The 22,529-nt window shown below is 42.3% G+C and overlaps 1 protein-coding gene across 5 annotated transcripts in view; it reads left to right on the top strand.

Annotated features, from left to right (window-relative positions):
• The window catches only part of IL1R1 (interleukin 1 receptor type 1), a 90,673-nt gene that overhangs the window by 5,635 nt on the left and 62,509 nt on the right, over positions 1-22,529 (top strand). For 2 of the 5 annotated variants that reach the window (XM_019666516.1, XM_019666524.1), the window contains exon 1: positions 8,238-8,433. The exons of 1 other annotated variant lie outside the window; for it this stretch is intronic. The gene's annotated coding sequence lies outside the window, so the exon portion shown is untranslated. Of the gene's footprint in view, positions 1-5,540; positions 5,564-8,237; positions 8,434-11,217; positions 11,296-22,529 lie in introns of those variants that run through there. 2 more of the 5 variants (XM_019666518.1, XM_019666521.1) reach the window with 2 other exon arrangements.

Genomic DNA, 22,529 nt, shown 5'->3' with positions numbered 1-22,529 from the left:
CAAATTGCTAGCATCACTACTCTTTCACTTTGGGGTCATTCTTAAGTAAAATAAGGGTGACTTGAACACAAGCCCTGTGAGACTGCAACAGTTGATCTGATAACCACATCAGCTACTGAGTGACTAACAGGCGGGGAGCGCATGCAGGGTGGAGATGCTGGACAAAGGAGTGATTCAGATTCCAGGAGGGACAGAGCGAGAGGGTATCATGCTACTCAGAGAGGCACACAATTTAAAACTTAAGAATTGTTTATTTCTGAAATTTTCCATTTAATATTTTCAGACTGTGGTTGACCACAGGTAACTGAAACACAGGAAGCAAAACCGCAGATGAGGTGAGGTGGGGGTGGGCTACTGTGGATGAGTGTTGGACAACCACAGGGAGAAGTGTCCAGGGGGGTGGGTACTTGTCCTGAACTAGGACCAAAGCCCAGGTGAGGGTTGAACTGATGAGCTAGTGAAGAGTCCAATTTGACTGATTTGGCAGCTATGATTTTTGAAGTGTCTTAGTGGCTAAAGTAAGGAGGAAGGAAAGAATTCAGAATACAAAAGTGCTCAGGGATGTAGAAGGAAAACCAGGGTAGAGAGGGACTGTTCACTGCGTCAGATGTTCTCAAAGGGAAAAAAAAGTTTCATTCTGTTTGTTATATTTTAAAAAGAGACAAAAGATAATTAAAGATAACAAATAATGTTGATTATATATGCCAGGCACTGTTCTACTTTACACGCATTACATAACTTCTCCATAACACAGTGATGTAAATATAAAGTGTCATTTTATGGATGAAAAACCAAGGCACAGAGATGTTAATAAACTTGCTCAGGGCCACGCAGCTGGGAAGAGGTGGCCTTGGACTGTTCGATTGTAGAACCCGGCTTCTGAACAATGAGCTGAAATCCTAAGCATAGGCCTGGGAAGTAAATGACTCGTAGTCTCTGAATTTTGCCACCACTTCTCAGCTTGGCATCTTCTAGGTATCGTTTCACCCAATACCTTGCTTTATGGAAGAGGGTGGTGGGGTGTGGGGAGAGGAGACTTGTTGAAGTTTCATGACCATTGTGGGCTGGACAACAGAACTTGTATTTCTCCTGCAGATAAGGGTCTTTGTCTCTTGGCAATAAATAGGGTAAAATATCATGAGGATATCTTGTTAAGAATCGTCTTTTTAGATAACAAGCACTCAAATTTCTCAGAGAGGCAGTTTAAAGGGAATCAGGAAGAATAATTTTAAAACAAGAATTACTTAGGATAACTTTAAGGGTTATGATTAGTTAGGATTTCTCCACATCGAGGGGACAGGACATGATGTAATGGAACAACTTATTTTAAGGATAAGTCTTTGTCACAAAAGAAGAACAGGATTTGAAATGGCGTAAAAAATGGAGTACAGTCCCTGAAGCCTTTTGTTAACCAATAAGTACATTAGATCTGGTTATTTTTGTCATTTATAATAACTGAAAACACATCCGCAGTAAGCTGGAAATGTGGTTTTTGCTCATGAAATCTTCATCTATGAGGATATAGGTGTTAAAAACAAACAAAAAACACATTTTCTGGACACACACACACACACCCTCCTACAGCACTTGATGATAATGTCTTTTAAAGTTAAGGGAATCAAGCGCATACGCCATCTATTGGTTTCCGTGCACTGGGTGCAGAGGTGTTTGTGATCCCCTTGAGTGTCAGCCACAGAAGGGGCAGGAGCACACAAGTGTTCAATTTGTAGTGACTGAGCCTTTTATGTCATATTCTATAGCTTTTTAAAGTTTAAAGAAGTATGCATCGTCTTGGTATAATATTTATAACATGTGGGAAAATATAAAGAAGAAGAAAACAAGCCTAGGTTATTCACAATATCTTCCTTCCCCAGTAACTGCTGTGATGCTATGGAGGTGTCTGTCTCTCCAGACTTTTAACATGCAGTGTGTGAAGAAATCTTTTTTCTTTCTAAATGCAAAACAAAAGCCATAAAGTGAGTAAAGACTGCTAAGAAAGGGAAATGTGTCAGAGTAGGAGGTGATATGCACTATCATACTAAATATAATAATTATGAAAGCCATGTAATAGCATACAATTTGTGACATGTTGAGACAAAGAGATTACAAAGACAGATATGCATAGAAAAAAAAGAGGAGATAGAAATATTGCAAAATATGAGTGATAGAAATTCGGCAGAAAGATCATGAAGGACTTCTAAATGTTTTCTTTATTTCCCTTATCTTTTGTATTGTGGTTTTCTTTTTATAGCAAAAATATTTTAAAAGTTTGTATAATCAGAACCTTTTGAACCTCCCTACTGGTTTAGTGACACTAGTTAACCTGTGTAAAAGAACAACTAAAGATGATATGGTTCACCTTATGTTGAATGGCACAAGTCTGACGCATTACTTGGGCAGTGACTCATATTTAGAACTTGACACATACTGAACACAAGTAATATATCACCTTACCTTATTAAAAAACAATGATTTCCCTATTCGTTAAAAGAACTGAAAAGTGCACCCAAAGTTCACAGAAATGTACAGCTAGGCTCTGAGATGGAGTAAACAAGAAAAGGAGTTGAAGTTTGTAGATCTAAATTCTGGTCTTGGATTTGTGCCTACTACCCCCAGTTTCTGATTTCAAAATGTGAATAATGAGAAAATACCCTGCTTAGCACACTGACTTGTCACAAGGGTAAAACAAAACAAAACAAAACAAAAACACCCAAAAACAACACAAAATCAGAGGGTCAAGAAGAGATGGTGGAAGGGATTCCATTAAGAACTTCATACTCACCCCAAGTGGCTTTGTTTGGGTGCGTCAGTGATGGGGAAAACACACCATGTTTGCATTTGGCCCATTTCATTGCTGAGAGCTCTACTGCTACAAAGGTCTCCCTTAAATTGGCCTCTGAAACTTCCTACCCCATGGGCCTAGTTCCATCTCTGGGGTGGGGTACCTTGGTCCCTGGCATGGCCTGATGGCTTCCAGGCACACAGATATCAACCCTGGTGGCCTCTCGGCTGGTGGAGAGCGTGGCTGGTCTTCTCTGGCCACAAGCAGCTGTTGTTACCATTTTCTCTGAATACCATGATGGGAGAATGTTTGGAAAACACTGCTCTGGAAGACAATCGCCAGCGGGACCTTGTATTAGAAATTACGCTTCCACCGGGCAGCTAAGCACACAGTCTCAGGTCAAACTTAGGGTCACAGAGGACATCTTTGTCAACAAAGACCCTGACATTGGTTTGGCTTGGTTTTCCATCAATGCTTTTGCTTTTTGTGCACCTGCCCTATACTTAAAAAATTAGGTTTGGGAAGTAAGAATAAGATTTTAGATTTGTCTGTAAAATTTCATGTTGTTAGGTTTGGTCTTTGGTCCCATCTTAATGGGATCTTTTGGGTTCCTGATTTGCTTACTCAGTGAATCCGCAGTCCATGTTAACTCCAGTTCCTCCCCCCGCCCACCCACCTCCCCATGTGGGAAGCCTGCCAGCCTTGCCCTTATGCTGTGGGACTTGATCTGTACCTCCCAGCTCCTTCCCCAGCCTCTAGCTTGCCTCTGAGGCTCTCTCCTGCATTCGTGGCCACGGGGAACATTATCAGGATCCAAACACCACCCCCTCCCCCACCCCCTACACACACACACACACACACACACACACACTGCTTCTTTGGGACAATGCTCACTTGACAATTTTTTGGCTTCAGATTCCAGTTCTGCTTTCTAATCTTGAATTTGCTTTTTTTGGGGAAAAATGTATTCCTTTCAATTTCCCTCACCTCCACTACTCTTGACTTACCATGACTGGAGGGTGACCACGGCCATGTCTACACGCAGCCTGGCTGCCACTTTCCTGGGAGGGACCAAGTACGGCACCCGAGGTTGTCCACTGGAGACCACTCTTCAGGTTGACCTATTTGTCACAGGGTCTGGGTGTTTGTGAAAGTCTAACTCTACTAGCTGCTTTCTTTATCCTGCTTACATGAAAGAGGGTTGCAGATGCTAACATGAACTCCTGACTCATTAAGTCCAGTGTTCTGCCTAATCTCCCCCTCTGAATCCCTGCAAATGAAAGGTGAAGTGAGTTTCACCAGACGGCTCTCATTCTCAGTCAATTCATGCTTTCTGTTAGCGATCACGGCTTCATTCAGGGCTCAGGCTATCACTGTAATAATTCATCTAGACTCTTTTCTGTACACTAATCTGTGTTGGCAAAATCCTACAGGCCCAGTAATGCATGTGGAGGTTGTCTGGAAATAGCAAATGTTTAGGGATGGCATTCTCCTACGAGGCCTGGTAGGAAGCTAGAACACACAGTGTGGCTTAGTGGTCTGGGAGAGTGACGGAAGTGGTCTGGCTTGTTCAGTCATTGCCTGGAACAGGAGTGAAATCAGCAAGCAAGCATCAAGCCAGATTCTCCCAGGGCCGAACCACAAAAATTAGACGGTGGCCATGAGGCATGGCCTATTAACTTTTCCTATTGAAATGAACAAAGGTTAAACAGACAGAATGTGTCACTGGAAGGCACTTTACGTATGGTTTAGGCCAGCGCTCCTCAGACTTTAACGAGCACATGAGTTGCCTGAGGAATCGTTCTGAAATGCAGACTCTGATTCAGTAGTTCTGGGGTGGGGCCTGAGACTGCATTTCTAACCAGCTCCCTGGTGGTACACCTGGCCCATGGCCACACTTTGTGCAGCAAGGATTTAGATGACATGGTATTTTATTTTCAGATATAAAAACTGAGGTCCAGAAAGGTGAAGTGATTTCCCGAAGCCACATTAGTGAAGTTAGGGTGGCCCGCTTCACCCAATCTCCTGGGGCCTAGGTCAGTGTTTCTTTCATTACAAATTTGCTCAGCTCAGCAAAACACAGGCTTGCCACACTTTCCCAAGGGTCCATACAGCATGTGGAGGGAGAACCGAGGTTAGATTCCAGGTATGCTTGCACACACACACACATATACTCATGCACACACATTGTTCATGCTTCATATTCTCTTTTCTCATTATTTGTGCTATGTAGGAAACACAAAGATTACAACCACACTAAAGACTTTCTTAAATGCAAGTCAATTCTGGATGTGTAAAGTTTTTGATAAAACTATTCTGGGACAATACATGAATTATTTCTGGCCTCTTAAATGTAAAGCTAGGCATTCTGGAGTTCTACAAAGCCCATGGTACTGGCAAAATTGTGTCATCATCACGTCTTTTGATAGTTTTAATATTACCTCTGGGCTTGGCCCAGTGATTTCTGTGTCCCGACATTCCTAAATGACCCTGGAGTTACAGAGATTTTCCATTAACTTCTGGCATTGAATTTTTGTTGTCAACTATGACTGTTTTCCCTGAACTCTGTGGGGGAAATTAAATAACTGCAAATCCCAGGCAGGAGTGTGTGTGTGTGTGTGTGTGTGTGTGTGTGTGTGTGTGTGTTCACACATATTAACTAAACAGTGCAGATTCCTGACATTTTTTTCTCTTTACTGAGAAGCAGGAAGGAGGAATGTCTGGAATGGAAAAGAGGGTCAGAAAAATCCTTGAAATGATATCTCTGCTCTCTGGGAAAGGGTAAGAGAATAAGCTAAACTGACTAGAAAAAAAATGGGCCACAAACTCCTATTCTGGGAGGCGAATCTCGATGGTGGGTTAAGCCACTAGTGCGCCGTCTGCAGCCTGTCTATCTACTGGATAGTAGGCTTCTTGGGGCCAAGGCTGGATCTTCCTGACCTTTTTTGTTCCTTTCTTCCAAAGAGCCCGGAAGAGGTCCTGTACCGAGTGGAAGCCCAGAAGCAGGTCTTGAGTGAAATACTATCACCTCTTAGGTCCACTGCTCCTGGCCAGCGGCCCCGGAAGACACTAGTGTGTTTCTGAGTGAAGGGCTCAGTGAAGTGACTGGGGCTCAGGAGGAGGCATTTGTTTGTCGGAAAGCTACAAGTCACTGCTGACTGCCTTCTCCTCTCTCCTTGCTGGCCTCTTCTTGTCCACTCAGAGCCTCCTTGTTGGCTTTCTCTCTTTCCTTATGAGAGGAAAGGTTAAAAGAGGGCAAAAGAAAAGGAAGAGGAACAGCTGGAGGAGAGGGAGAGGGGAGAGGGGGAGGAGACAGAGGAGGAGGAGGGAGAGGAACAGGGAGGAGTTAGAGGCAAAACTATGATCTGCTGTTTGTGCCAAGGAAAAAGTCACAGTGCTTGACCCAGAATATCCCTCCTTTGAGCCCCCAGCTGTGACTGCTCTCCTCTGTGGGGGCCTGTGTGAGTCAGGACGCTTTGTTGCAGATGATGGAAAACCCAACTCGACTGACCTGGTTTACAAACACCAAAAAAATGTATTGGCTGTCATCACTGAACTTTCCAGAGGGAATATGGGTTGGATCAGTGTCAAGAACTTTCTCTGTAGTTCTCTGGAAACCATCCCTCGTGCGTGGGCTTCATCCTCAAGCTTGTTTCTCTCCTTGTTTTAAGGGTGCCCAGGGTGGTCTCTTGAGGGCGTACGTCCCAGCACTGTTGAGCAGAAGCTCTAAGCCTTGCTCTGGCCGAACCACCCCAAGCCCTTGCTATGGCCAGGGGGACTCCGTGTGCTGCCTGGCTTTGCCCATCCTGGAATCCTTTAGAAGGAAGCATTGCATGATCCTGGCTGGATCAGATCAGTGGGGTCATCCCTAAAGTTGGGGTTGAGTTTGTCCCCCAGCCTCATGGCTACCCTGCATGGGGGAAGGGTGAAAAGTCCATCCCTCCCTACTGATCTTAGAAGTGCTTGTCAGCTGTTTCAGTGAGCTTATGTCTTTAGCAGTCTGTTGGTTTCCCAGGTGGCCTAGACCTGACTGCTCACGCTATGGACAGGTTAACAGTGTCAGCACAACCACTACAGGGATGTTGCCTTAAATTACAAGGCCATTCTGCTTATTCTTACTGTTGTTGAAATCCCTGTCTATGACTAAAGGGGAACATTTGGTCTCTCAATTAAAGCTCATTAATCTACTTATTAATCATGGCTACTTGGTAATTACCTAGAATGGGAAGGCGTTCTGGGGCGGCCCCTGGAAAGGATACCAAGAAAAGTAAGGAAATTGCACTGTCCCTGAGTACGTATGCTGTGTTCCCAAACAAATAGCACTGACCCCAGTAGAACTTGAAGAGCAAAGTCAAATTGGGCTGGACCTGCCTGGCTGAGGGATTCTTGAGGAAAGTATTTACTTTCTCTATGCCTCAGTTTCTTCATTTGTAAAACGGGTCTAAAAAATTTAAATTTCCTAGGAAACTGTGTGACACATAAAAAGTGTCCAGACTTACTGTCTCTCTTATTATTATGGAGAAGAGACATGGCTCAGGTAGGGAGACTCCCCCCAGAGGTCTGAATACTGGACACAGGGGGTGCCATAATAGAGAAATAAAAGGGGCATTTGGACAACACCATCCCTCTTGGATGGGTTAGGCTGCCAAGTGTGGAAGCCTCCACCCCCCTGTGTCCTCCTGCCTGCAACATCCCAGGCGCCATCCTGAGCTGAGGGGTGAACACTGCAAGGCTCTCTGAGATGCTGAGAAGACAGCCTTGCAGTGTTCCCAGCACACGTGGCAGGGGTGGTGGGCATATTGTGAAGAGGCCCTGGGTCTGAAACATGGAAAGAGCTGAATTGAGGGTTCTGTGGCATCATGTCTGTGGATGTTGTTATAAGAAGAATTGAGAGATCAGCAGAAAAGGGAGGGGTATGAGACCCCAGAGTCTGAGAACAGGAACTTAGGACCAGCTGGACATGTCGACAAGCCTTTATTGCAGGTTCAATGAGAAGTTATATGAAGAGGGCGACACAACCTTGTGAAACGCTATAAGTGAGTGTGCAGCGTGAAGAGTGTTGGTATTTTGTAAGGGCTTGGCATGTTTTTCTGAATGATTCTGGCTATCTGCCCAGCCCTGAGTTTCCTGTTCATAGTCCCCCACATGTGTCACTGCTGAGGATTAAAGCTATTACAGGCTTTGACACAGGAGTCACCCGGAGCCTACTTTCTTCTTTCTTTTAGCCTCAGCACTGTTGGATCATCTGATAAGATGTTAGCTGTCACTCTCATGCTGCACCGACCAGACCCAAGGCTCTTTGGGGGAAAAAAAAACTAAAAAAAAAAAAAAAAGTGATGTGAAATTTATATGAAAATCACATTTCAGTGTTTATAAATAAGGTTTTATTAGAATGCATCTATAAGTAACCGGTAATTACAAACTGTCACATAAGTTAATAAGCGGATGGGGAAAAAAAAAAAAAAAAAAAAAAAAAAAGGAATTGGTGACTGTATCCAAAGCTGACTTTAAAATGCACTTTTATTTTTAATAACCAACATCAGCCCAGCTGTCTTTATTTGAGAGAAGAAACCTGTAGGCTTACTCAGAAAGTGGCCACCTCCTGCGAGGCCAGACGTTCCCAAATGCCCCAATGATGAAGAAAGGAGACGGTAAGATGATGAACCGCACTTCGGGATTTTGTTCCTGTATTTGTTTTTTCTCCATTTTTTTTGTTTTTTTGTTTATTTGTATATTGATGAACTCTTTAGGAGAAACAAATGGAATTTGATGAAACTTATAATGTTACGCTGTTTGTTGAAACATGATTTGAAGATTTTCTTGGAGTTATATGGCTCTGTAGGCATATTTAACCTTAAGATGTGTCTAGGAACCATATTGAAAGATCACCTATGATTTTGTATGTTTTGTTCTTTGAAAGATTAACCATGCAGTATATGGGAAATATATTTTATCATGATATACTACTTATGAGCTATAGTTATATGACTTTTGGTAAATCATGAGATTTAAGTGGAGGGTATTATAATAAAGTCTTTTTTAAATGCTGTTGCTGATTTTAGAATTAAGATTTATGTTGTCACTTTCTGTTAAGCTTCTACAGTTTAAGAGGGGCTTAACCTGGACCAGTGTTTGATTGCCATCATTACATGATTATTAATAGACATCCAGTAGTTTCATTTAAAGTTACAATGTATTGTATTAACTAGGCTTGTACCCACTTCCTTCAGTAAGAGCTTAAATGTAACTTTAAAAGCTTGAGTACTTCCTTTTTCAGAGGCTTCACAAATGTGACACCTACAGCTACAAGGAAGACTTTACACTCTCATAGTGGGTGATAAACATTGCCCTGTATTTCTGACTGGACACCCTTGACCTCCATAATTTCTATCAATAATACTGTTGTTGTAGGAAAGAATAAGAAAATGGGGCAGAATCTGGCAGATTCAAGAAAGGAAATACAAAAACAAAAAGGAGAACAGAATGAGGTTTACCATTCAATTCAACTTAAAATTCCTTGCTCTTTCGCAAAGTGCTAACGTGTAGTGTGGCTAAGATGGTGGGAAGAGCGGGATGGTGGGGGAGGATGTTTTGAAAGATGTAACTGGTGACCAGCTGGTATGGGAAATGATGCACTCGCCCCCAGGTGACTGGAGAGCGTGATGTGTGCGTGTGAGAGGCCGAGGGAGGCCAAATGTGTTCACTATGCACATGTGGTTCTGTTAGGAAAAGAAAGGGAACAGTGCTGCCCAGAAGGAGCGGGGAACCCTTCTTGAGATGAGTTTGCCCTTCCTCATAGTGGTGATGAACTTAAAAAGATATTCATGGCCTGTCTCAGATTAACATGGAGTTGCTGATCTTTTAACCCACAAACCCTTTGGGCGCATGCGTGTCAGCTTACTTAGAGAAAAACTTGACAGGTGTGGTCAAGGACTGGCTAAGACCCACTTCTAAAATATATCCTTAAAAATTTAAACAAACAGCACATGTTCACTGTCAAGGATAAAACCAAAAGAGAATACATACAGTTAAGTAAAAAAGATGAAAAATAAAAACTTATCATAAACACTGTTAACATTTGGGGGGGGCATGTTTTTTCTGAACACATTTACATTTTGAAAAAAACACACTTGTCCGTGATGGTTAATTACCTACTTTCCCTTTCAGCACTATATAGTGAGTATCTTCCATATGAATGAATTTCTTTCTACAAAAGCTTTTAAGTCACATTATAGAGTTAATTTATTATATCATGTTGGTAGATATTCACTTGCTCTCTATTATGAACATTACCGGGACTAACATCTTTGTAGCAAAACCTTTCAATTGCTTCTAGGTGATTTCCCTGGGATCAATTCCCAGAGGTGAAATTGTGGGGTCAAAGGGCAGGAACATTTTTGAAGCTCTTGATCCCTGCTACTAAATTAATCTAAGAAAATGCTATGAATTTATACTCCCTCCAGTATTGTATAAATACCATTTTCCCACAGTTTCGCCAACATTGGGTTTTACCATTTAAAAAAAAAAATGTACTCGTCCAATCACTGGACAAGGCTATGCTGTTGTTTTAACCTGTGTTAAGGAAACATTTTGTAAAATCCCTGGCTTCTTACTCTGCCCCTTTGGGTTCAATTTCTTGCCTTTTTTGGTTACTCATCAAAGTGAGTGTCTCTTACAGTAACTTGTGCCAACCTAATTTCTGAGCCCTTTGCCCTCATTTGATTTTGCTTAGCAAGTCAGATGCTTTTGCTCTGACCTTTTACCATTTGAACAACCTAGGACAAACCTCAATATTTATGATTTTATCTGTAAAATTTTATCTACAAAATTTAGAGATAAAGGCTGACTGGAAAAACCCACCACACGATCTTGATCTTACTAGGAATATAAAGAGATAAGATAGAAGGAAGTTCTTTAAATAGAAAAGAAAGAAAAAATACAAAATGGTACTATTACTATGGTTGTTACTATTTATACATAGGGTGACAAAAAATGTATACACATTTTAAGAATGAAAAAAACTATATTAAAATTGTAATACTTGATATATACTGATAACAAATGATGAATACAAGTCACATTTGATTTCTGCAATTACAAGAGATTCTCAAAGTGGTTCCCATCAGCGTCTAGACACTTCTGATTACAGCGAACTACTGCTTGAGCAACGTTGACCAAAAAGTGTCCACTTGGATACATTTTTTTGACACCCCTAGTATTCTTATTTTGTAAAGTAGACAGTTAGGAGCGCTGCATGCTGAAATTTTGACAATGTCTTGAAATTCTAAACTTGAAAAGTTGTGACCGTGTGTTACAACGTATTTCTTGGCTCTTAGATTCAGCAGCAGCATTTGGTGTGCCCCAGAAGCACACGAACATATATTAGATTAAAAATAGTTTGTATTTGGTTGTTTATTTATCTCATTTGCATACAGGACAACATGGTCTTTTTCCCAGATTGCACTGTCATCATCCACTTGCTTTGCTCTGACCCCCTGTCGAGCGCCTCAAAGGTGAGGACTGGTTTATTGTGTGTTTCTCTCTCCAGGGTCTGGTTGGGGTCTGACATCCTGTGGGGGTTCAACAGGAGGGAACTAGGAATATCCCAGAAATAAATTACAGGGGATTTAAAATATACATCTTTTCTGAGGGCAAGTTGATTATTTCGTTTGTTTAGTTCATTTTGGGTTGGTTTTTGTTTCTACTGAGTAAACCTTTAAAGCTCTTAATAGATATTGAGCAAATGAATTCAAGCCAAAATTTCGTAAGTTCAAGTCTCTTGTGAGTCTGAAAAGCTTTACAGGGAACACAGACTTTCACTCTGACCCTCAGCTCCGTGTTAGGCTGTTAAAATCAGAACCAAACTGATGTTTAGTAATGGTTTGAACTTGGTTCAGAATAGATAATGAGGACAGCTAACACTTAATAGAGCGCTTACTATGCGTGGGCCTTGGATCTAAGTGCCTCATATGAGGCAGTCATTATCATCATCTTATTTTGCAGATTAGGAAAGTGAAACACAGAGAAGTGATTTGCCCAGTCACACCAATAATTTGTGCATGGCTGGGACTTATGATTCAAACAGCCTTACTCTAGAGTGCATGCGTTGGTGAGGGTAGAACTGACTGAACTTCAGGGACAATGACACGTGGTTTTTGGATGGCTGCTGACACCTGTGCTGCTCGCTTGAGTATATAGCCACCATTTGGTGCGTCTCCACTAGGGAGCATGCACTCTTCTGGCTTCTTTACCCCATTATTTCTAATCTTTCTCACAACCTTGTCAGATTGGTGTCATGATTCCAGCTCTAGGGCCAAACAAACTGAGACTCTGAGGAGCTCAGTGAGTGGCCCAAAGGAGCCAACTAGGGATGAAAGAACCATCAATATACATCAAGTCAATTTGGCTTCCTAGCTCATGTACCATACTGATCTGCACAACTGAGTACTGACATGGTCGGTTCTTCCATCCAAAGGTGCTAAGAATCCAGCTTTTTTGCATTTCGAGGTGTTGAGCCTGAGAACTCAGCCAACTCGTCCCCTTACTTGGGGGTTTGAGGCAGAGCACTGAATTGACATGGGCCAGTGTGAACGAAATGGCACTTGGAGTTGATTTTCCCTGGCAGGACCATGCAATTTATTACGTCAGCCTAGACCTGAAGAGTGTTTACAATACTTAGGGACACTTTCCTTATACTTCCTATCTCCTGAGCTTCCAATCCTGCACCCAGGAGTCCTAAGAATGTCTCTAAGGAGGTTGGGATGGTATGGCGAGTGCTAGCTTGGGAGTGGAGGCCCGGCTCTGCTTTCTCCTGGGCAACTTATCTACCTTCTCTTTGCTTCATTGTTCCAGTTATAAAATGGAGATAAGAATATAATTTCAAATGGTATTTTACTTATTTTTTTGTTAAACTTTTCAGTAAAATTTTTTTTTAGAATTAAGAAACATTTTTTAAATTAATAACACTGGTTTATTTACGTTTGAATAGACAAAATGAAATTTAAAAAGCTATTCAGTAAAGCATCTCGCTTTTCCTGTTCCCCAGCCATCTCTTTCCCTCTTTCTCAACAACAGGTAACTGTTGTTAATAGTTTCTTTTATTTCCTTCCACCTCTTTCATATTGCATTAGTCAGGGTTCTCTGGAGAAGCAGAATCAATAGGATAGGAAGAAATTTATTATAAGTTATTGGCTCTGTGATTATGGAGGATACGTCTCATGATCATCCATCTGCAAGCCATAGACCCAAAAAAGCCAGGGATGTATTTCCAAGGGTTGAGCAATGGAGAGCCACTGGTGGACAGTCCAGGCCTGAAGGCCTGAGAACCAGGAGTGCCAAGGACAGGAGAAGATCAGGATCTCAACTCAAGCAGTCAGGCAGAGTTAATTCAACCTTCCTCTGCCTTTTTGCTCTATCTAGGCCTTCCTCTGATTGGCTGAGGCCCACCCACATTGGAGAAAGCCATCTTTACTCAGTCCACCCCTTCAAATGCTAATCTCTTCCAGAAACACCTTCACAGACACACTCAGAGACAATGTTTAACCAACTACCTGGGCATCCCATGGCTCAGTCAAGTTGACACATAAAATTAACCTTGGGATGCCACAGTGGGGAAGGGAGATCCGGCTGCTGCCTGTAGGGGTCACAAAAAACATCCAGGCAGCAACACGAGTGGCACACGTAGCGATAACACTATGAAAGAGACAGATGACTGTTGAGACAGTGACCAATGAGACAAGAGCTGTGTTACCCCGGTGGTGGGTCATCCTGGTGGGAGGGGGATGAGGTCTGAGGCAGACGGGCTGAGGGACCAGCAGTCTTAGCACCATGTTGGAGGAGCAGAAAGAGTTGTCTGCACATGGGTGTGCAGTGAGTAGAAGGAAGCTTTGAGGTGAGCTGGGAGACAGAGGCAGGGGCCAGATAACCGTGGGCGTTTCAGATCCCAGGAAGGGGTCTGGACTTTCTCCTGACTTTCAGGTAGCTTTCAGTCACGGACTGGGAAGATGGTGCCAGAATCTGTGAAGTCTTACTTCATAAACCCTGAACGCTCACCTACATGATCCTAGGGAGGCACAGCTCCTGTGCACACACATTGGCAAATGTTGTATTTGCTACAAAAGGTTGTGGCAGGGGTGACATTTGGTATAGGTTGACATCCAGACATGGTACTCTCTTGCCCAGCCCTGAATTCCTGTGTGTGTGACAAGCAACAAAATATTGCCTAAATATAGCTGTGGAGACATTCTACAAAAATACATTCTACCTCTCCCAGAAATAAAACTCAGTTTATAAAAGGTTTTCTCATTCATAATTTCATGGATTACTAAGTGAACTGATCATTTGGACAGATTGTTATGGAGTGTCCAAGCCCTGTGCTGGGTGCTGTGGGTGGTCAGAAGAAGAGGAGATGGGAGGGAATTACAAAGATGAAGAAAATATCAAAGCAGCTTATTGTCCAATTTTGAGACCCATGTAGTGGTATTTTGTAAAACATCAGCAATCAAAAGAGTGGCAGGAAGGGGACAGTGGAAAGGGCTGGGCCATTTCTGGGTTCCAGTTGAGAACCCCGGTCTTGCAGTGTGAGCCACAGGGCAAATCTGCTTTGGGGGCCTGCATGGTACTGGGGAGCCCCTCTGAGCTGTAATGTCTCTTACATTCTCCTCTGGGCATGTGGGAAGGGTTATCATCTAACTTTAGAGGTAAAGAATTGAGAACTTTCCTCAAGACCACCAAGCAGGCAAAGGGTGGGGCTGGGACTGGCCCCTGAACTCGGACTCGGCGGCCACGGCCCTCTGTGGTCCAGAATAGAGCAGAATCCCTAAGCCTTATCACCTGGGAAGTCCCTTAAGAGAGGACCTCTCCTATGCGTCCTCTTTCCCTCTGGCCCCTCTGGTTCCATTACTACGGGGCTCCTTTGCCAGAGTCGGTAGTGTTGGCAGGGCCATGCACAAGGCATGTAGACTGGACCACGGCCTCCAGTGCTGACGGGGAGGCTCTAAGCTGAGAGGTGCTTCCATCTTGTGAAGGAACATAGGGGAGCGAGACAAAGTACTGTTGATAGGGCATCAGAGCCCTTCTCTATGGCACAACTGGTCATCTGTGGCCAGAGCAGAGTGGGAGTTAGTGTGTGTGTGTGTGTGTGTGTGTGTGTGTGTGTGTGGTATGTCTGCAATGAAGGCCTCAGGAGCTGTCAGCCCAGAAGAGGTGGTAAGGGATGCAGGTTTTCACTGAGGTAGAGCCATCTGGGCAGAAAGTGGGCAGGCTGCTAAGTCAGCTAATACCTCAGGGAGCTTTGCCTGCTGGCCCAGGGGAGAGAGGGCAGGCTTTGCTTCTCAGCAGAGGGGACCCTGCAGGTGAATTTCAGCCCAGGCAGAATTGCCCAAGTGAATGCAACATGGGGGTGGAGGGATCAAGTGATAACGATAGGCAAAAGAGGCTGCCAAAGGAATGTTTACAAAAGAAAAGTCCAGAACATTCTTACAAAACTTGGAATGTATCTGTGCTTTTGGTTTTCCTATATCTGTGTTCCATCTGTCCATACCGATTGTGTGATTAGCTTTAAAGACTAACATGTTAGTGGGAATTCTAGCAAGTTTGATGTCTGGAGACTTTAGACAGCCCCGGAATCCATGAAAAAAAATGAATGATGACATTGCTGTAGAACTAGGTGATGGCATGTTTGTGCCCTTTGTGGGAGCTTGCCGTTTTTTCTTTCTTTTTTTTTTTATCATTTGTGGGGAAATTATTGGGAGTGAACATGCTTATAAATTATCTTGTGTTTTTGTCCTAAACATGCCTAACCTCTTTACAATGAGGTCCTTTTTGACTGAGGTTAGCATTCTTGCTTTCAATGACTGTCTCCACTCAGCCATTTATGCCAACAACATATTCCAACATGGGCCCCAAAACCAACACATTCCAGAACCATGAGTTTGCCCCCCCCCTCCACCCCACCCCTGAGGATCGATGTGGTGTTCCTAATTCTATTCCCGGAGCTAGTGAGGGGGTAGAACTTGACTGGAAATCCTGGGCAGCTTTTCTTAGACCTTTTATTATCTGCGATTTCGTCTGTGGGCCCCATGGTCTCTTCGCTCTCAGCTGATCAGCAGCCATCTTATCCAGCTGTTGGAAACACCAGCAGTCATCTATCTCCTCCCAGCAATGTCTGGGTGCTTGGCAGACTTTACCTGTGTTCCTTACACAGGTTTTATTGTTTTCAATTTGTCCTGGAGGAAACTGAGGCTCAGAGGTAGCAATTGAATAGCAGAGCCAGGATTTGGACATGGGTCTGCTGGACCCCCAAATTTCTTTACATCTCATTGTGCAGAAATGATAAGGGGACTTGGAGATGGGGAATGCTAGTTTATGAAATAGTTCTCTTTAAGGTGTAGTTGGAGCAGTCATATGTGTAGGAATGCTTAAGCCCACAATCAAGTTCCCTTCCACCACCTCTGACAGGAATTTATCATCCAAAATGGCATATGTTATCTCTAAGCTAGTTTTTATAAAAGGAATTATGTGCAATGGTTATTTTTCTATCTTCTCAAATGGCCAGTAAATAATATTTGAGCTAAAACCAATATAAGTGAAATATATATGATAATAAAGTACAAATTCAAGTATAATAGGGACTCAAGAGATATTTTCTGGAATGATTAAACAGACCCTGCCTGAAGTAGGTGGGAGAAAACTAGTTTCACAAATAGTATCACCTCTCAGAGAATAAGCCATACATCAAAAAGATAAGAGATAAGCATTGGAAAAGATGAAAGGAGAAAAGGAAATCCTTGTCACTATTAGCAGCAATGTAAACTGGTATAGTGATTAAGACGGCGCCTCAAAAAATTAAAAGTAGAATTATCTTGTGATCCAACAATTCAACTTCTGGGTATTTATCCAAAGGAAATGAAAATAGGATCTCAAAGAGACATCTGCCCTCCCATGTTAACTGCAGCATTATTCACAATAGCCAAGATATCTACGTGTCTATCAATGGATAAATGGACAAAGAAGATGTGGTATATATTTTGGAATATTATTCAGCCATGAGAGAGAAGGAAATCCTGCCATTTGCAAAGACATAGATGGAACACGAGGGCATTATGCAAAGTGAAACAAACCAGACAGCGAAAGGCAGATACCATCACTTATATAAGGAATCAAAAAAAGCTGAACCCAGAGAAACAGAGTACAGTGGTATGACCGGGGCTGAAGGTGGGGAAAATGGGGCGATGTTGGTCAGAGGGTACAAACTTCCAGTTATAAGATTAGCAAGTTTGGGGTTCTAATGTGCAGCCTGGTGATTATAGCTAATAATACTGTGTCATATACTTGAAAGTTGCAAAGAGAGTAGATCTTAAATATTCTCATCACAGACAAGAAGTGGTAATTATATGAAGCGATGGAGGTGCTAGCTATGGCGGCCATCATATTGGAATAGATAAATGTATCAAATCAACACATTGAACACCTTAAAGTTACACAATGTTATATGTCAATTACACTTTAATAAAGCTGGAAGCAAAACAATAAAACCAAAAGAGGATAATCTGTAAAACTATTAGCAAAGATTCACAGGATTTCTTTCCTGGAGGGAAAATATATGATTATAGTCAGTGGTGATAGAATGTGTATTTAGTTCACTTTAAAAATCTCATGTGAACTTGCCATGATGACCTCTTTTGAATAAATCTCCCCCAAGGACTAAGCATTTCTCTAGATTAACTCAGTAGGTTTCTGAGATGACTCATAAGGAGAAGGGGAGGTTACATTTTTGCTACTGCAATATCGTGGAAAAGTACTCCCCACATCACTCACCATGCTTGAAGATTTATCATCAGCCTCCAGTTCTGAGATTTATTTAACTGCAAGATCAGCGTTATAAACTTTTTTTCCTGGTTGAAATTTTTAAGAAATTTCGTAAAGTAGCGTGACACAGTATACCAAAACTAGTTTCCCAGACAAGGGAACAATGCTGGTGGGGAAGGGTGGGGTGGTGGAGATAAGCACTTCCTTTAGTCTGAAACTGATGTCCAGATCATAAATTATTATTATTTTATTGTCAGCTCTTTTTCCATTTTGTTAGTTTTATTTCTTTCTGCTTTTTAAAAAATTATTAGTTTCAGGTGTACAAAACAATGTCATAGTTAGACATTTGCACCCCTCATAAAGTGATACCCCCCAAATCTACTACCCCTCTGACATCATTTATAGCTGTTACAATTCCATTGACTCTATCCCCTATGTTGTACTCCATATCCCGTGACTATATCTATTGTGTTTCCCCAAAAATAAGACTGGGTCTTATACTAATTTTTGCTCCAACAATCTACATTTATTCATGTATTCAAGTACAAAAATCTACATTTATTCAAACAGTCATGTCTGGCTGACGATCTTAACTGGGGCATATGTTTGGTGTAGGGCTTACATTACGAGCATCCTAAAAAATTATGCTAGGGCTTATTTTCCAGTTAGGTCTTATTTTTGGGGAAACACGATATATTCATTTATAGTTGACATTCAATATTATTCAGCTTTGGCTTCAGGAGTACAGCACAGTGGTCAGACATCTATACCATCCATGAAGTGCTTAGGGAGACCACTTCAGATCATAAATTATTATTCTAGGGGCAAAGGTGCCGTGTGTGGATAAGCCCCTGAAACTGAAGGCTTTTCCTTCACCTGGTCCCAGTCTGCCAGGTAGCATAGAAAACGGGCATTGTTGCGTTAGTTAGCAGTTGTTAGTGGCTGCATATTGGAGTCACCTGATGAGCCTTAAAACATACTGATGCCTGGGCCCCGCCCTCCAGAGGTTCTGATGTGATTGATGTGAAACACATCTTTGGGATTTAAAAAACTCCTCCGGGCAACTGTACTGTACAGCTGGCATAAGTTGGGAACCACTGACCTGGGAAGTAGACAGCCATAAATACAGAAAATTACCAAGAAAACAAGAAGCAGGCTAGAACAAGCCTGTCCTAAGTTATTGCCAAACCCTGCCTGCTGGTGGGATTTAGGTCTGTGTCCCAGAACGCCTTGTCTCTGCAAGTTATCAGAGGTTCTCTATCTTGTCAGCATGGTCTGAATGTTCTGAGGCGTGGCGAGGGCAAGCACAGCTGACCCTTGCACAACACAGGGTTTAGGCGCACCGACCCCTTTACAGTCGAATATAACGTCAGACTCCCCAAAACTTAACTATTAACAGCCTGCTATTGACTGGAAGCCTTACCAATAACATAAACAGTCAATCAACACATATTTTGTATGTTCTATGTATTATTAACTGTACTCTTACAATAAAGTGAGCTAGAGAAAATGTTACCATAAGGAAGACAAAATGCATTTACAGTGTGCATTGGGAAAGAATCTGTGTATGCATAAGTGGCCCCGTGCAGTTCAAACCCATATTGTTCAAAGGTCAACGGTTGTGTAAATATGGCCACTTCCATTACACATCTGCTCTGTTCAAACCAACGAGGAAGAGCCAACCTTTGAGCATCAAGCTGTATGTGTATCAGGGAGAGGCGATCTCAAGCGCTACAAGGTGGGAGTTGCCAACACCCTCAGGAGATGGGGTGGCGATAGTTGCCCCTGGTTGGAGGGGCAGGAAGACCCTAGGACATGCTCTGGAAGGGCTGTACAGAATTTAGGGTAGGGCTACAGGGATGAGGAGAAGGGAACTGAGTTGGAGGAGGGAGAAGGATAACATTCAAGAGACAGTGACGGGGACCAATCAAGGGGATTGGTGTGTCATTTGACTGAAGCCAAGCAGCATTTCCCAGGTGGAAAATGTTCAAAAAACTTGGGGTCCAGGGAGACTAAGGCAGACCTGGAATGTGAGAACTTGTGGTTTGGGCTTTATCCCGGAGGCAGTGGGCAGCCCTGCCTGGCAGAATTTGACGACGAAGATTGAAGCACAGCGCAAGTCAGGGTCGGCCTTGCAGTTTTCATCCAGCTAATCTGGATTGTGCAGAACAGTGTGTTCTATCTAACCGTCTCGTTTGACATGTAAAAAGAAGCCTGTGTAGGTTACACATGTCAGTTTTCATTGACAAGGTGGGCATATTGCATGGGGTGATTAGGACTTCCCCCAGTTGTTGCCTTATTCATTTCTCTCCTTTTGTCTAACTTCTAACACTTTCCCTGTCCCTTCCCAGGCCTCCTGAGGAAGGAATTTCAGGGTTTTCATCTCTTCCCCCACACAGAATTTTGTTGTCTAGATTAGTAACAGTGAAAGTCTGAGTCTAAAAAGGTTGTGTGGTCGTGAAAAGCTTTGATGATTAGCATGGTATTTACTGAATAATTCTGGCCACATTGACTCTTCAGTAAATATGGTAACTGCTTTTTTTTTTTCTTCTTTTCAAAATGACAACAACAACAAAAATTCAAAGGTCAGCCAGAACTGGGCATAAATGGCCAACACACTTCTTCTGTAAATGATGTTCCTGGATTAATATTAGTGCATCTCACTGCTCTCCGGTGTATTTTGGACTATCACAACTATCACAATAAGCACTTTATCTGTGTTGTCACCATCCTGGTGAGGTGGGCTGTGTTATCCCCATGTGATTGCTGGGGGAATTGACCCTGATGAAGTACAATTAAAATGAGGCCATGGTGGCCTCTCCTATCTATTATTTAATGCTCTTTGTGGCAGCCCCCTGTACGAACATTTTTTGCTTAGCTTTCTTGTTGACATCACAAAATAAAATGGTTGCATCCATTACTGTTAGTTATCTCTGACTTCTCAGATCCTTAAACAGTCACCAACATTTCTGTTCCGTTACTTCTGTACTCCAAGAGCCCTCTTTGAGTCTTTGTCCTAAGTTCCTTCTGGCATATTCCTTGCTTATTTATTTGCTTAGGTGACTCTCTCCTTGTCCCAAAGAGGACTTGGAACTGCTTGTTGCTTGTTTAAACATGTGTCAAATCTGTACAGCTCCGTAGGGATGTGTAATATGGGTTTCTCGGAAGCGGTGTTTGCGTGTCGGGGACACTGCTGGGCAGAAAATATTTACTTTGTCTGGAGCATGAGTTTCAAGGGTTACCCTCATTTATTCAGACCTTGGAAAATTGCCAAAGCTGATGCCCCCTGGGAGTTTTCCATCAAAATTGGTCCACTGGCATGGTTAAAAAATGTGTTTGTAAAGTATCAAGAAAAGAAATTTTATATATATTTAAATTGCTCAAAATAAGCATGTGATTCTGCCAGGAGCAAAGAAAACATTTCCCAGGGGGTAATGATAAAAACCACAACTGAGTGCTGAAGTTAGGTTGGACCTTTTTAAAAAATAATTCAAGCATATCTCGTTAAAACATAAGCTCCCACTGTGTTTCCAAAACATGCCTTTGTCCACGGAGCATTTTCCCTCTCAAAATGCTTTGTCCTATCCTGTGAAGTTGGGATATTTACTATGGAAACCAAATTGCACTTCCTTTGATCAGCTGAAAATTAGAAAATAAATTTTGTACAGTCAGGAGGTTATTGTTTCCAACTTAACTGCATCAGGTTAACTTCTGGGACCAAAACCTCAATGACACAATTTCTAAAGGCCACTGGGGCAGCCACTTGAGCACCAGACGTTGAGAAAGACATATGGTGCCCCTGGTGCCAAATGACCGCGTCAGCCTAGCGGAAACAAAAGCTGGAGCCTTCACGGAAATTATGTAGCAAGTGCAGGCCGTTCGCTCTTGGCCACACAGGTGGGTTTTAGTTGTAAATCGTTCTCATGGTCCTCAATCCCCTTTCAGAACTCTAATGGGTCCTTTGGGGACACAGGCAGACAAATAGTGTTATCCCGAAAAGGCTCTATCCAAAAGCCTCCCCTTGAGGTCTTGAAGCTTTCATTCACAATGTCACTAGAATCAACTTTCACCTGCTTATTTGGCTGAATCAACTCACATCTCTGTCCTGCTGTCTTTCACGTTAAAATATTTCAGCACGGAGACTTCGATATGTGTGTTGTGTGGGCGTGTATATTGTGTGAATGTGTGGGTGTCGGTTTTGTTGTGTGAAGAATGTTGTGTGACTGTGTGTTTTTTTGTGTTGTGTGTATCTTGTATATTGTGTGAGTGTTGTATGTGTCACGTGACTATTTTTCATGTGTTGTGTGAGTGTGTGTTGTGTGTTGTGTGTGTATATTTTGTGAGTGTTGTGTTTTTTGTGTGGGTTTTGTGAATATGTTATGTGTTGTGTGTGTGAGTGTGTTGTGTATGTGTTGTGTGAATGCCCAATGCCTGGCATATATTAATATTTGCTTGTAAATATTTGTTAAATGAAGGAAAGGACATAATTTCTGCCTCCCATTAGCTCATTGTATAAACTCACAGGTTGGACTGTCGATTCCTCGTGGGTAGGGTATATTTTGTATTCATTTTTCTGTTCTTCAGAGGAAGGCAAGGCTGGCATAAAATAAGTTTTGGGGCTCAGATTGGAAATATATATTGTATAACTAAGCACAATTTTGCTCTCAATCTCAGTCTTTTTGAAGGAGATATTTATTTTTCACATTCACCTTCTCACATTACTATATAATTCCCTTCTTTGTTGTGTTTACAGTTTATTGTCTGTAGAATGTGAGCTCTACATGAGTAGGGATTTTGTCTGACTTGTCCCCAGATATATCCCCAGTACCCAGAACACTGCCTGCTATATAGTATGTGCTCAATAAATATTTATTGAATGAATAAATGTAAGAGTAAATGAGTTCCAACATGTTTGGTCTAAGTCGAGGTTTTGGGGCAA

This window comes from Hipposideros armiger, unplaced genomic scaffold, assembly GCF_001890085.2.
Source record: "Hipposideros armiger isolate ML-2016 unplaced genomic scaffold, ASM189008v1 scaffold_472, whole genome shotgun sequence".
Classification (NCBI taxonomy): domain Eukaryota; kingdom Metazoa; phylum Chordata; class Mammalia; order Chiroptera; family Hipposideridae; genus Hipposideros; species Hipposideros armiger.
The sequence above is the reverse complement of the archived record's forward strand: the minus strand, read 5'-3'. Positions and strand labels throughout refer to the sequence as shown.